At 36.3% G+C, this 12,714-nt stretch overlaps 3 non-coding genes across 3 annotated transcripts; all 3 read left to right on the forward strand.

Moving 5' to 3' along the window:
* The first annotated feature begins 91 nt into the window (after positions 1 to 91).
* TRNAI-AAU lies at positions 92 to 165 on the forward strand. Its single transcript has one exon. It is a non-coding gene; the product is annotated as a tRNA-Ile (tRNA).
* Positions 166 to 414: 249 nt separating this feature from the next.
* TRNAI-AAU lies at positions 415 to 488 on the forward strand. The gene has a single exon. It is a non-coding gene; the product is annotated as a tRNA-Ile (tRNA).
* A 565-nt stretch (positions 489 to 1,053) lies between these two features.
* TRNAI-AAU lies at positions 1,054 to 1,127 on the forward strand. Its single transcript has one exon. It is a non-coding gene; the product is annotated as a tRNA-Ile (tRNA).
* The last annotated feature ends 11,587 nt before the right edge of the window (positions 1,128 to 12,714 follow it).

Consider the following 12,714-nt stretch of genomic DNA (forward strand, 5'->3'; position numbering starts at 1 on the left):
TTACTAAAATGTGCTTTCTCAAGAAAGCCATAGTTTATGTGAAGTAGGCAAATGCAACGGCAGTGCAGCGAGGATCTGTAACATTCGGCAAGGCCTATTAGCTCAGTTGGTTAGAGCGTCGTGCTAATAACGCGAAGGTCGCAGGTTCGAAACTTGCATGGGCCAATTTTTTTCATCACTTTTGTTTTCATATAAAAAAGGCCTACTAGTTCTGTTGGTTAGAGAGTCGTGTCTTTTAATCATTTACAATTCTATGTCTTGATTCCTCTCATTTCTCAATCTACGACCGTTCACTTACGCAAATTAGCCGTTTATGTCGTTCGTTACTAAAATTTGCTTTCTCAAGAAAGCCATAGTTTATGTGAAGTAGGCAAATGCAACGGTAGTAGAGCGAGGATCTATAACATTCGGCAAGGCCTATTAGCTCAGTTGGTTAGAGCGTCGTGCTAATAACGCGAAGGTCGCAGGTTCGAAACCCGCATGTGCCAATTTTTATTCATTCGGCAAGGCCTATTAGTTCTGTTTGTTAGACGTTTTTTTTCATCTAGAAAATGCCTATTAGTTTTGTTGGTTAGAGCGTCGTGTCTTTTTATCATTTACAATTCTATGTCTTGACTCCTCTCATTTCTTAATCTACGACCGTTCACTTATGTAAATTAGCCGTTTATGTCGTTCGTTACTAGAATGTGCTTTCTCAAGAAAGCCATAGTTTATGTGAAGTAGGCAAATGCAACGGCAGTCCAGTGAAGATGTGTAATATTTGGCAAGGTCTTTTAGCTCAGTTGGTTAGAGTTTCGTGCTAATAATGCAAAGGTCGTAGGTTCAAAACCTGGATGGGCCAAATTTTTTTCATCACTTTTTTTTCATCTAGAAAAGGCCTATTAGTTCTGTTGGTTAGAGCTGTCTTTTTATTATTTACAATTCTATGTCTTGATTCCTCTTGAGAAAGTTTATGTCGTTCGTTACTAAAATGTGCTTTCTCAATAAAGCCATAGTTTATGTGAAGTAGGCAAATGCAACGGCAGTACGGTGAAGATATGTAACATTCGACAAGGCCTATTAGCTTAGTTGGTTAGAGCGTTCTGCTAATAACGCGAAGGTCGCAGGTTCAAAACCTGCATGGGCCAATTTTTTTTCATCACTTTTTTTTTCATCTAGAAAAGGCCTATTAGTTTTGTTGGTTAGAGCGTGCGTCGTGCTAATAACGCGTAAGTCTCTTCTAGAAAAGGCCTATTAGTTTAGTTGGTTAGAGCATCGTGTCTTTTTATCATTTACAATTCTATGTCTTGATTCCTCTCTTTTCTCAATCTACGCCCATTCACTTACGCTGATTAGCCGTGTATGTCGTTCGTTACTAGAATGTGCTTTGTCAAGAAAGCCATAGTTTATGTGCAGTAGGCAAATGCAACGGCAGTACAGTGAGGATGTGTAACATTCAGCAAGGCCTATTAGCTCAGTTTGTTAGACCGTTGTGCTAATAACGCGAAGGTCGCAGGTTGTGTCTTTTTATCATTTAGAATTTTATGTCTTGATTCCTCTCCTTTCTTAATCTACGACCATTCACTTACGCTTATTAGCCATTTATGTAGTTCGTTACTAGAATGTGCTTTATAAAGAAAGCCATAGTTTATGTGCATTAGCCTACTGCAACGATTGTGGAGTGAGGATGTGTACAATTAGCCAAGGCCTATTAGCTTAGTTGGTTAGAGTGTTATGCTAATAATGTGAAGGTTGCAGGTTTGAAACTTGCATGGTTCAATTTTTTTTTTTATCTAGAAAAGACATGTTAGTTTTGTTGGTTAGAGTGTCGTGTCTTTTTATCATTTACAATTCTAGAATTTGATTCCTCTCCTGTCTCAATCTACGACCATTCACTTACGCTCATTAGCCGTTTATATCATTCGTTAGTAGAATGTGCTTTGTCAAGAAAGCCATAGTTTATGTGCAGTAGGCAAATGCAACGGCAGTGCAGTGAGGATGTGTAACATTTGACAAGGCCTATTAGGTCAGTTGGTTAGAGTGTCGTGCTAACAATGAGAAGGTCGCAGGTTTGAAATCTACCGAGGCCAATTTTTTTTTCATCACGTTTTTTTTTCATCTAGAAAAGGCCTATTAGTTCTGTTGGTTAGAGCGTCTGTCTTTTTATCATTTACAATTCTATGTCTTGATTCCTTTCCTTTTTCAATCTACGACCATTCACTTATGATGATTAGTCATTTATGTCGTTCATTACTAGAATGTGCTTTGTTAAGAAAACCATAGTTTATGTGCAGTCAGCAAATGCAACGGTTGTGTGGTGAGAATGTGTGACATTTGGCAAGGCCTATTAGCTCAGTTGGTTAGAACGTTGTGCTAATAACGCGAAGGTCGTAGTTTCGGAACCTTCATGGGCCAAGCATCTGTCTTTTTAACATTTACAATTCTATGTCTTGAATCCTCTCCCTTCTCAATCTTTCACTCTACCTCCTCTTATTAAGACCATAGAATGTTCCTGCAAATATATCATGTCGATTGCTCAACCGTACTTTGGCTATCTTACGTGGATCTGAATTAGATTTTTTCGGTGTTCTCGTGGAAAGACGGGGGCATACTCCTTGCTTCTGGGGACATTGATCTTAAGCTAGAGTACGGTCCGTGCGCCGTTTTTCTTCTCTACCATGACGAATAAATTGATTTAATGTGGGCATCACTCTTTCCTTTGTTCTTCCCCCCTCTTTTTGCCCTCTCACTAGTTAGTGATTACTCCCATAGCCGTTTATGTCATTTGTTACTAGATTGTGCTTTGCCAAGAAGGTCGTAGGTTTGAAACCTGCATTGGCCAATATTTTTTCATATTTCATCTAGAAAAGGCCTATTAGTTCTATTGGTTAGAGCTTCGTGTCTTTTTATCATTTACAATTCTATGTCTTGATTCCTCTCCTTTCTCAATCTACGACCATTCACTTACGCTCATTATATTTTTTCATCACCTTTTATTTCATCTAGAAAAGGCCTATTAGTTCTGTTGGTTAGAGCTTCGTGTCTTTTTATCATTTACAATTCTATGTCGTGATTCCTCTCCTTTCTCAATCTATGACCATTTACTAACGCTGATTAGCCCTTATGTCGTTCTACATGGTTACTGCTTTGTCAAGAAAGCCATAGTTTATGTATAGTCGGCAAATGCAACGGTTGTGGGATGAGAATTTGTATAAATTAGCAACGCCTATTAACTTGGTTGGTTAGAGAATTGGGTTAATAATGCAAAGGTTGTAGGTTCAAAACTTTCATGACCCATATTCTTTTTCATCATTTACAGCTTCATGCTTTAGATTCTTCTCTATGTCTTGATTCCTCTCCTTTCTCAATCTACGACCATAAGTTCATATTCTTTTTCATCATTTACAGCTGTTCATATTCTTTTTCATCATTTACAGCTCCTTTATGTCGTTCTACATGGTTACTGCTTTGTCAAGAAAGCCATAGTTTATGTATAGTCGGCAAATGCAACGGTTGTGTGATGAGAATTTGTATAAATTAGCATCGCCTATTAACTTAGTTTGTTAGAGAATTGGGTTAATAATGCAAAGGTGGTAGGTTCAAAACTTTCGTGACCCATATTCTTTTTCATCATTTACAGCTTCATGCTTTAGATTCTTCTCTATGTCTTGATTCCTCTCCTTTCTTAATCTACGACCATTTATTTACTGTTTTTAGAGTTGTTCTTCTACATGGTTACTAGAATAAGCCATAAGGTTTTGTTAGCTTCTTATTGAGAAAGCCATAGTTTATGTGTGGTAGGCAAATGCAATGGTTGTGTGGGGAGGATTTGTATCAATAAGTAAGGTCTATTAGCTTAGTTGGTTAGACCATTGTGCTAATAATACGAAGGTCACATGTTTTTTTTATCATTGGCTTCCTCCATTTTTCATCCACAATAGGTCTATTAGCTCAGTTGGTGTGAGTGTTTTTTCGATAGTTTATGTAACGCGCCTAATTTTCTAGACCTAACTAGTGACGTCACCCATGCATACATGACTCATTAGGTGGAAGCTCATCATAAAAAACCTTGGAAAACACAAAAGTCTTTCATAAAGGTCAAAAAATCCAAAATAAATCTTCAGTAGCGGGAAATAAAACCTTCAGTAACTGAATTCAAAACAAATCTAAATAAACAACAAATTAAATCAGTCAAATAAACATGTTGAACGCTTTAAATTAAATCAGTCAAATAAACATAAACTACTAAAAATGTCCCTCGTCCATTTCCATGGTGTCCTCAGCTCCACCGTCAACTATACATTGGCGCCTTGCCTTTACCTGAAAAATGTAGGTAGCATGTGGCTTGAGTATTTTATGAAATACCTAGTAATTGACCCCACTGTTGGGGTTAGAAATGCAAACACATGCAACATATGAGCGGGACCTAACTTTTTACTCCACTTCCATGGTGTCCTCAGCTCCACCGTCAACCGTACATTGGTGCGTTGCCTTTACTTGAAAAATGTAGGTAGCATGTGGCTTGAGTATTTTATGAAATATCCAATAATTCACCTCACTGTTGGGGTTAGTAATGCAAACACATGCAACATATGAGTGGGACCTAACTTTTTGTAAACTTTACATGGCTTTGGGCGCTTTTCTATTCTGAATAGGGTTGCATGTGTGTACTCCTTCACACACGGTCCATGTACGTGCATATGGACCCACCAAGTGGGCTCGTATACGTACCCCCTGCTTGGCTTGGTCGGGCACAACGTAATACACGTCGCCGGACACCACAAAATAGAAAAGGGCCCGCATGATATCATGACGAACATAAATATCGTATTTCATTCTTTCGTAACATAAAGGGGAAGTATCCCCATGTAAGTGATATACATATATGCATGAGGTCCCTTAACATACCTAACATGGCGTTACATAAGCATTGCTAACATCACATATACGTTTCTTACATTACATGGCATGTCACATAATTTACATTACATGACATATTACATAACATAAAAATACATTCCAGTTCCAAAAACATCTCATGACATGACTCGATAATACTACGTGTATCCATGACATCGATCAACATTTTCATGACATAATACTAGCAGATCAACAATCTTTTCAAAGCATAAACAGTCAACAATCAACATCATCCATAACTTTTCATAGAGTAAACAGTCAACAGTCAACATAATCCATAACTTTTCATAGCGTAAGCAGTCAACAGTCAACATAATCCATATTTTTCATAGCGTAAACAGTCAACAGTCAACATAATTCATAACTTTCCATAGCATAAACAGTCACATAATTCATAACTTTCCATAGCATAAATAGTCACATAATTCATACATCATATAGTCATATCACATAGAATATGGTGCCTGCAGGGGCCACAGGGCACGCATCATCATACAACACGTAGTAAGCTAACTCCAAGAGTAAGTTCACTTACCTCGATGGCCTTGGCCGAAGTCACTCACAACACGCTAATTCCAACGGTTAAATACGTTCTATAATAACCACATAAAAATTTAGTAACCTTTCATAACAACCCTAGCTAAATCTCATGTTATTTATCAAAATAAACTCCCAACACAATCTGTCTTTGACGAATAGGAACCATACTAACCTCATATAGAAAAACTAAGGGCAGAAACGGCTTCAGAAGGGCCAAAAACCTAGGAATCGATATATTATAGTGATACCGAGCTGATAAGTCAAGCCGACCAATTAAGCCACCAAGCCGAGTTGCGGAAATTGACGGATCCGAGCCGACGTACACGCCAAGCCGAGCTGTGAGTACGCGTACGAAGTTAGGAAAGTGCGCAACAGGCGTGCGTCTGCTGGATCGTTGTTGGGCCGAAACGAACGCGGCCCGCGTTCATCTGTGGGCTGGGTTAGAGGCCGAACATGAGACCCGACCCGAATATGACCTGTCGTCTTCCTTACCCACCAGACAACGAAATCCTAATCGACGATGCCGCCTTCTCCGCTTTCGATTCCGACGACGGTCACGCAGCACAACTTCTTTGATTCAGACAGTCAACCTTCTTCGACGCAACGATTTCGACGTCGATACTTCACTTCTACTCCATTCTTCCTTCGAAATAGCAACCCCAATGTTTCGAGAACTCACCGAAAACCAGTAAACCAACCCACACGCTTTTCCCTCTAACACTCTTAGTTTTCCCGTTCTTTCAGACACCCTCGGATACAGCAGAAGGTGACTTTGAAGAGCAAAAATCGTTTTTAAGGAAAGAGAAGGGTTGAACATAGTAATATAAAGTGTCTCATAACATTTCCATTAAGGTAATAACTTTATTGTCGGAAATTGCACATTTTCCGACAAGAATATACGCTTAGCATAATATCTTGTCATTTATAGAAATAAAAATAAAATCTTAACCAAATAAGGCAAAAATGGAAAATCTGAATCGTTACTATTTATGTGCAGTAGGAAAATGATAGGGTTGTGTTGTGAGAAAGTGTATCAATTAGCCAGGCCTATGCATCATGCTAATAACACGCAAGTTTGAAGCTTACATGGGCCAATTTTTTTTTCATCCTTTACAATTCCATGATTCTGTTCCTTTTTTACATCTACAGGCCTATTAGTTTTGTTTGTTAGAGCTTGGTATTTGTTTATCATTTAAATTTCTCTATCTTGATTCCTCTCTTTTCTCAATCTATAGCCATCACTTACTCTGATGAGTCGTTTATGTCGTTCTACATGGTTACTAGAATGTACTTTGTCAAGGAAGCCATAGGGTTTTGTTAACTTCTTACTGAGAAATCCTTAGTTTATGTGTAGTAGGCAAATGAAACATTTATATGGTGAGGATGTGTAACATTTAGCAAGGCCTATTAGCTTAGTTGGTTAGACTATTGTGCTAATAATGTAAAGGTCGTAGGTTCAAAACTTATATGGGCCAATATTTTTTCATCACCTTTTTTTTCATCTGGAATAGACCTATTAGTTATGTTGGTTAGAGGGTCGTACTTATAATATGAAGTTCATAGGTTTGATACCTGCTTTTCCTTTTTTTTTTCATCACATTTTTTTCATTGGTTAGAACGTCTTGTTTTTTCATAATTTACAATTCTATGCCTTGATTCCTCTGCTTTCTCCATTTATGCCTATTCACTCATGCTGATTAGCGGTTTATTCCATCCTATGGTTACTAGAATGTGTTTTTTCAATGAAACCATAGGATTTTGTTTGCTTCTTATTGAGAAAGCCATAGTTTATGTGTAGTAGGCATATGCAACGGTTGTGTAGTAAGAATGTTTATCAATCAACAAGGCCTATTAGCTTAGTTTGTTAGAGTGTTGGGCTAATAATGTGAAGGTCACAAGTTTGAAACTTGCCTGAGTTAATTTTTTTCATCATTTACAATTCCATGCCTTAGATTCTTCTCCTTTCTTCATCTACAATTCTTTGCCTATTAGCTCATGTTGTTAGAGCCCTTGATTCCTCTCCTTTCTCCATCTACGTCTATTCAGTTACGTTGATTAAACGTTTATGTCCACTTACGTTGATTAAACGTTTATGTCAAGCCATAATTTATGTATAGTAGGAAAATGCAACGGTTGTGTGGTGAGAATTTGTATCAATTAGTAAGGTATATTAGTTCAGTTGGTTAGAGAGTTGTGCTAATAATACAAAGGTCACAGGTTTGAAAGTTGCATGGGCTAGTTTTTTTTCATCATTTACATTTCCATGCCTTGATTCTTCTCCTTTTTTTTCATCTACAATAGGCCTATTAGCTCTATTTTTTAGAGCGTCGTATTTGATTAGCCGTTTATGTTGTTCTACATGGTTACTAGAATATGTTTTGTCAAGGAAGCCATAAGGTTTCGTTAACTTCTTATTGTGAAAGCCTTAGTTTATGTGTAGTAGGGAAATGCAACGACTGTGAGTTGAGAATTTGTAACATTCAACAAGACTTATTAGCTTAGTTGGTTAGAGTGTAGTGTTAATAATACGAATGTTGTAGGTTTGAAACTTGTATGGGCCAAAAAAAATTTCATTACTTACAATTCTGCGTCTTTGACTATTCTCTTTTTTTTTTTTTTTTTTTCTTTTTTCATTTACAATAGGCCTATTAGCTTTGATTGTTTGAGCATCGTGTTTTTTCGTCATTTACAATTCTATCTCTTGATTCCTCTCCTTTATCAATCTACGGTAATTCACATACGCTGATTATACGTTTATGTCGTTCTACATGGGTACTAGAATGTGTTTTGTCAAGAAAGTCATACAGTTTTGTTAGCTTCTTATTAAGAAAACCATAATTTATGTGTAGTAGGCAAATCCAACGTTTGTGTGGTGTGGATGTGAATCAATAAGGATGGCCTATTAGTTCAGTTGGTTAGAGCTTTGTGCTAATAACATGAAGGTCGCATGTTTGAAACTTGCATGGGCTAGTGTTTTTTCATCATTTACAATTCCATGCCTTGATTCTTCTCCTTTTTTCATCTACAATAGGCCTATTAGCTCTGTTGGTTGGAGCGTCATATTTTTTTTTTATCATTTACAATTCTAGATTCCTCTCCTTTCTCAACGACCATTCACTTACGCTGATTAGCTATTTATGTCGTTCTACATGGTTACTAGAATATGCTTTGTCAAGAAAGCCATAGTTTATGTGTAGTAGGCAAATGCAATGGTTGTGTGGTGGGAATTTGTATCAATTAGCAAGGATTATTAGCTCAGTTGGTTAGAGAGTCGTGCTAATAATGCAAACGTAATTTATGTGTAGTAGGCAAATGCGACGGATGAGTGATAAGGATGTGTAACATTTGGCAAGGCCTATTAGTTTAGTTGGTTAGAGCGTCGTGCTAATGATGCGAAGGTTGTAGGTTCGAAACCTATAGGGCCAATTTTTTTTAACATTTACAGCTTTGTTGGTTAGAGCGTAATTCTATGTCTTGATTCCTCTCCTTTCTCAATCTATGACCATTCACTTACGCGCATTAGCCGTTTCAGTCGTTCTCCATGGTTACTAGAATGTGGCCCTAGTTTATTGTGTGGTGAGTATTGATCTCAATCAATAAAGTCTATTAGCTTAATTAGTTACAGCATTGTGCTAATAATACTAAGGTTGCACTTGCTGCATTGGAGATTTTTTTTTTTTTTTTTTACATTTTTATTTTAGGCCTTGATTCCTCTTCTTACTTCATCTACGCCCATTCACTTTTGCAGATTAGTCGTTAATGTCGTCCTACATGGTTAGTAGAATTTGCTTGCAACGGTTGTGTGGTGTGGATGTATTTCAATCAACAAGGCCTAATAATTAAGTTGGTTAGAATGTTGTGCTAATAATGTGAAGGTGGTAGGTTTGAAACTTGAATGGACCAATGCAACCGTTGTCGTGTCCATAGGGTTTTGTTAGCTTGTTAGTGAGAAAGTCATAGTTTATTTGTAGTAGGCAAATGCAATGGTTGTGTGGTGAGGAATGTGTATTAGTGAGCAAGGTTTATTATTAGCTTAGTTGGTTAGAGCGTTTGTGCTAATAACGTGAAGATCGTAGGTTCAACATCATTTCTCCATCTACTGATTAGTCGGTTATGTCGTCCTACATGGTTACTAGATATGCTTTGCATCCCAATTTTTTTCATCATTTACACCTTAGTTGGTTAGAGCGTTTGTGCTAACAACGTGTAGATCTCAAGTTCAACATTTAAAATTCTATGCCTTGATTCCTCTCATTTCTCCATCTACTGATTAGTCGTTTATGCCGTCCTACATGGTTACTAGATGTGCTTTGTCAGTCCAATTTTTTTCATCATTTACAATTTCATACCTTGATTCCTCCTTTTTTCTTCATCTATGCGCATTCACTTACGCAGATTCGATAAAATAAAATAGAAGATAAAAATCGATAAAACTTAAAACAAGAAAAAGAAGTCAACGACATAAAAATTAAATCCAAATATTAAAACGACATTGTACAACATTTTACAAACGAAAAATAAAAAGACTCCAAATGTGAAAACGGACTGATGCTCCGGAACGACACTCCTCTATGACAGTGCAACTCTGGAACACTTCTCCACCTCGACTGGTACCTGAAAAAAAGAAAGAGAAAATGGGGTGAATATAAAAATATACTCAGTAAGCAACCTACTTGTAGGCTCTCAACCTTCCTTCTCCTAGTAGATTTCCATGGCTTTCCTTTGGTCTAAACGATGATCCAAGTAATTCCGTATTGTTCATCTACCCGTGTTGTCTCTAGTCCCTTGTCGAGACTGGTTTACGGTGTCGCGACATCGGCCTTGACCCGTTTCTATACTCAATAGAAGCTGTTCATGACAAACCACCTACCCACATAGTCCCTCATCTCTTACAATACCAGTTTACAAAGTCGCAGCATCAGCCCTGACTTGTTTCTACACTCAATAAGAGTTGTTCATGCTAAACCATCTACCCACATAGTCCCTAGTCCAACCAGGATGGTTTACGAAGTCGCAACATCGGCTTTGACTCGTTTCTACGCTTAATAGGGGTTCTTATCTTGTCACCTACCAGTGTAGCCCCTAGTCCAACAAGGACTGGTTTATAGGTTTCCCTGTTTCTACACTCAATAGGGCTTTCCACCTACCCACGTAGTCCCTAGTCCAATTAGGACTGGTTTACAGGTTCACCTGTTTCTACGCTCAATAGGGGTTCATCATGCACATGTCGTAATCACCAAAATCGCTTATCCTTGGTTCTAATTACACATATTCTAACCACCTATAGTACACTATGCCTGCATGATAGCTCGTCCTAGTGATTCCTACAAGTATCACTTGCCTAAAATCAAATTGGTTACTTATAGGAGCCCAAAAGAATGAGATCTTACCCATAGAAAACGTATACCTACAAATAAAAAAAAAATGGAGAAATGAATTAGAAAATTGGCCCTTTGTGCACATAAATTAAAGAAATAATAATAATGGAAAAAATGATTTGAATGTTTTGAATTAGAAAAAAGAAGAAACAACTATTTCAGGCAACTATATATTTCGTCTTTTCTTTGCACACAACCATGAGCTTACTTAACAAAACAAAACCCACTTTTCTCATTACTTTTCCAACTCCACATTCCATTTTATAACATTTCAAACCTCCAAGTTTTTCAATCCCATCTTTTTTTTCTTTTTTCATTTTTTTCATTTTTGCAATTTCAGAGTAGAATATAATTCTTTTGAGACCAATAATTTGACAAAATAATTTGAAAGTTAAAGCCACAATAATTGAGTTTATTAGGAGATGCATTCTTAGAGAAGCTCCAATCTCATTAATGGCTGATTGAGACTACTCTTTCCACATCCAATGGTGACTTAATTTTAAAAACTCCAATAAATTTAACATTTTATTAACAATACGTGAGGGGGAACTTAATTATTATTGTTTAATAAGTTCGATTCATAATTAGAAGATGATGGGTTAGTTAAAATGTCTATTGATTTGAGATTAAATTAATTAAAGTAAATCATGCTTGCTTAACTAGAGATGGATGAAACAACAAAGAAAATCCAAGAAGAGACTAGTTTCTGTGTTTATATCTAAAGATGGTCAAACCCTTCCAATTCTTCTCTTTTCTTTTCTTTTTTTTTTTTTTTTTTTTTTNAGATGTGATAAGCTATTTCTAGAATTTATTTATAGCTAGTTTTGACAATTAACAGATCATTATTATGTAAATTTTTATTTATTTTGTATTAGTTGAGTTATTTCAGTAAATTTAGAAAATTTGAAGGAAAAAATTGAAAGAAATTGGATACAAATGGAAGACTGAGTCTTGAAGGGACAATGGTGTGATGTTTCTTTGTCTAAACTAAGTTGTTGAAGTGTCGTTTAGACGTTATATAGAACATCTAGATGCTACAAAAAGAAGATGCAAAAGTGAAGGCGAGTGCATGTTGAAGCATCGTCCATAGCAACGAGAACATATAGTGACTCGATGCAATGATTATTTTCATTATTTACCACAAATATTTTGTTTGCCTTGAGACTTTATGCATAGTGTCTCAATGTGTCTCATGTTTTTCTATATATACCCTAGTTTCATTGTCATTTTGTGAGGATCATGGGAACTTTTTGTTTATAACAAAATTACAAATTTAGAGAGTTTTGTTGACAATTTTGAAGTTTCTAATAGAAATTTTTGAAGCTCAAGACTGTGGAAATAGCTTTGAAAACATGATATTATTGGATCTAATTTATCTTAACCTTAATTTTATATTTTGGTCATGATTTTTGCATGAGAGGTTCTTTTTTTCTATTTTGTTGAATATGCATGTAACGACAAGAAAGAGTGGTACTGTACCACACCTTAAGGATACGATTAAAAATCTATAAGTAGACTACCTAATGAATCTTTTTTTACTCATTCCTCTTCTCTAATATTTTAAAGGTGACAAAAAGGAGGTGGTCAAGGATGGAAGCGGATCAAGAGCTGTCACCATGCAAATATTTTAAATTTTATTATTATCGGGCCCAATGTATTCAAAAGATATTTTAGATTTGGGAATAAAATGTATTTACATTTATTTTAAACGCAAAAGAAATTATACCGATGGTTAACTTTGTCTTTCATGTTTTCAAGTTTTAATGAGTTGTGACTCGTGACAGTATCAATACACTCATTCACATGTCTCAACATGAGCAATTTAGATAAAATCATTTGTAATAATCAAAATTATTAATTGTGGTCTAGTTATTTTTTTATTTCGTTTTTTAATTTT

The sequence above is a fragment of the Cucurbita pepo genome, chromosome LG01, assembly GCF_002806865.2.
Source record: "Cucurbita pepo subsp. pepo cultivar mu-cu-16 chromosome LG01, ASM280686v2, whole genome shotgun sequence".
Classification (NCBI taxonomy): domain Eukaryota; kingdom Viridiplantae; phylum Streptophyta; class Magnoliopsida; order Cucurbitales; family Cucurbitaceae; genus Cucurbita; species Cucurbita pepo.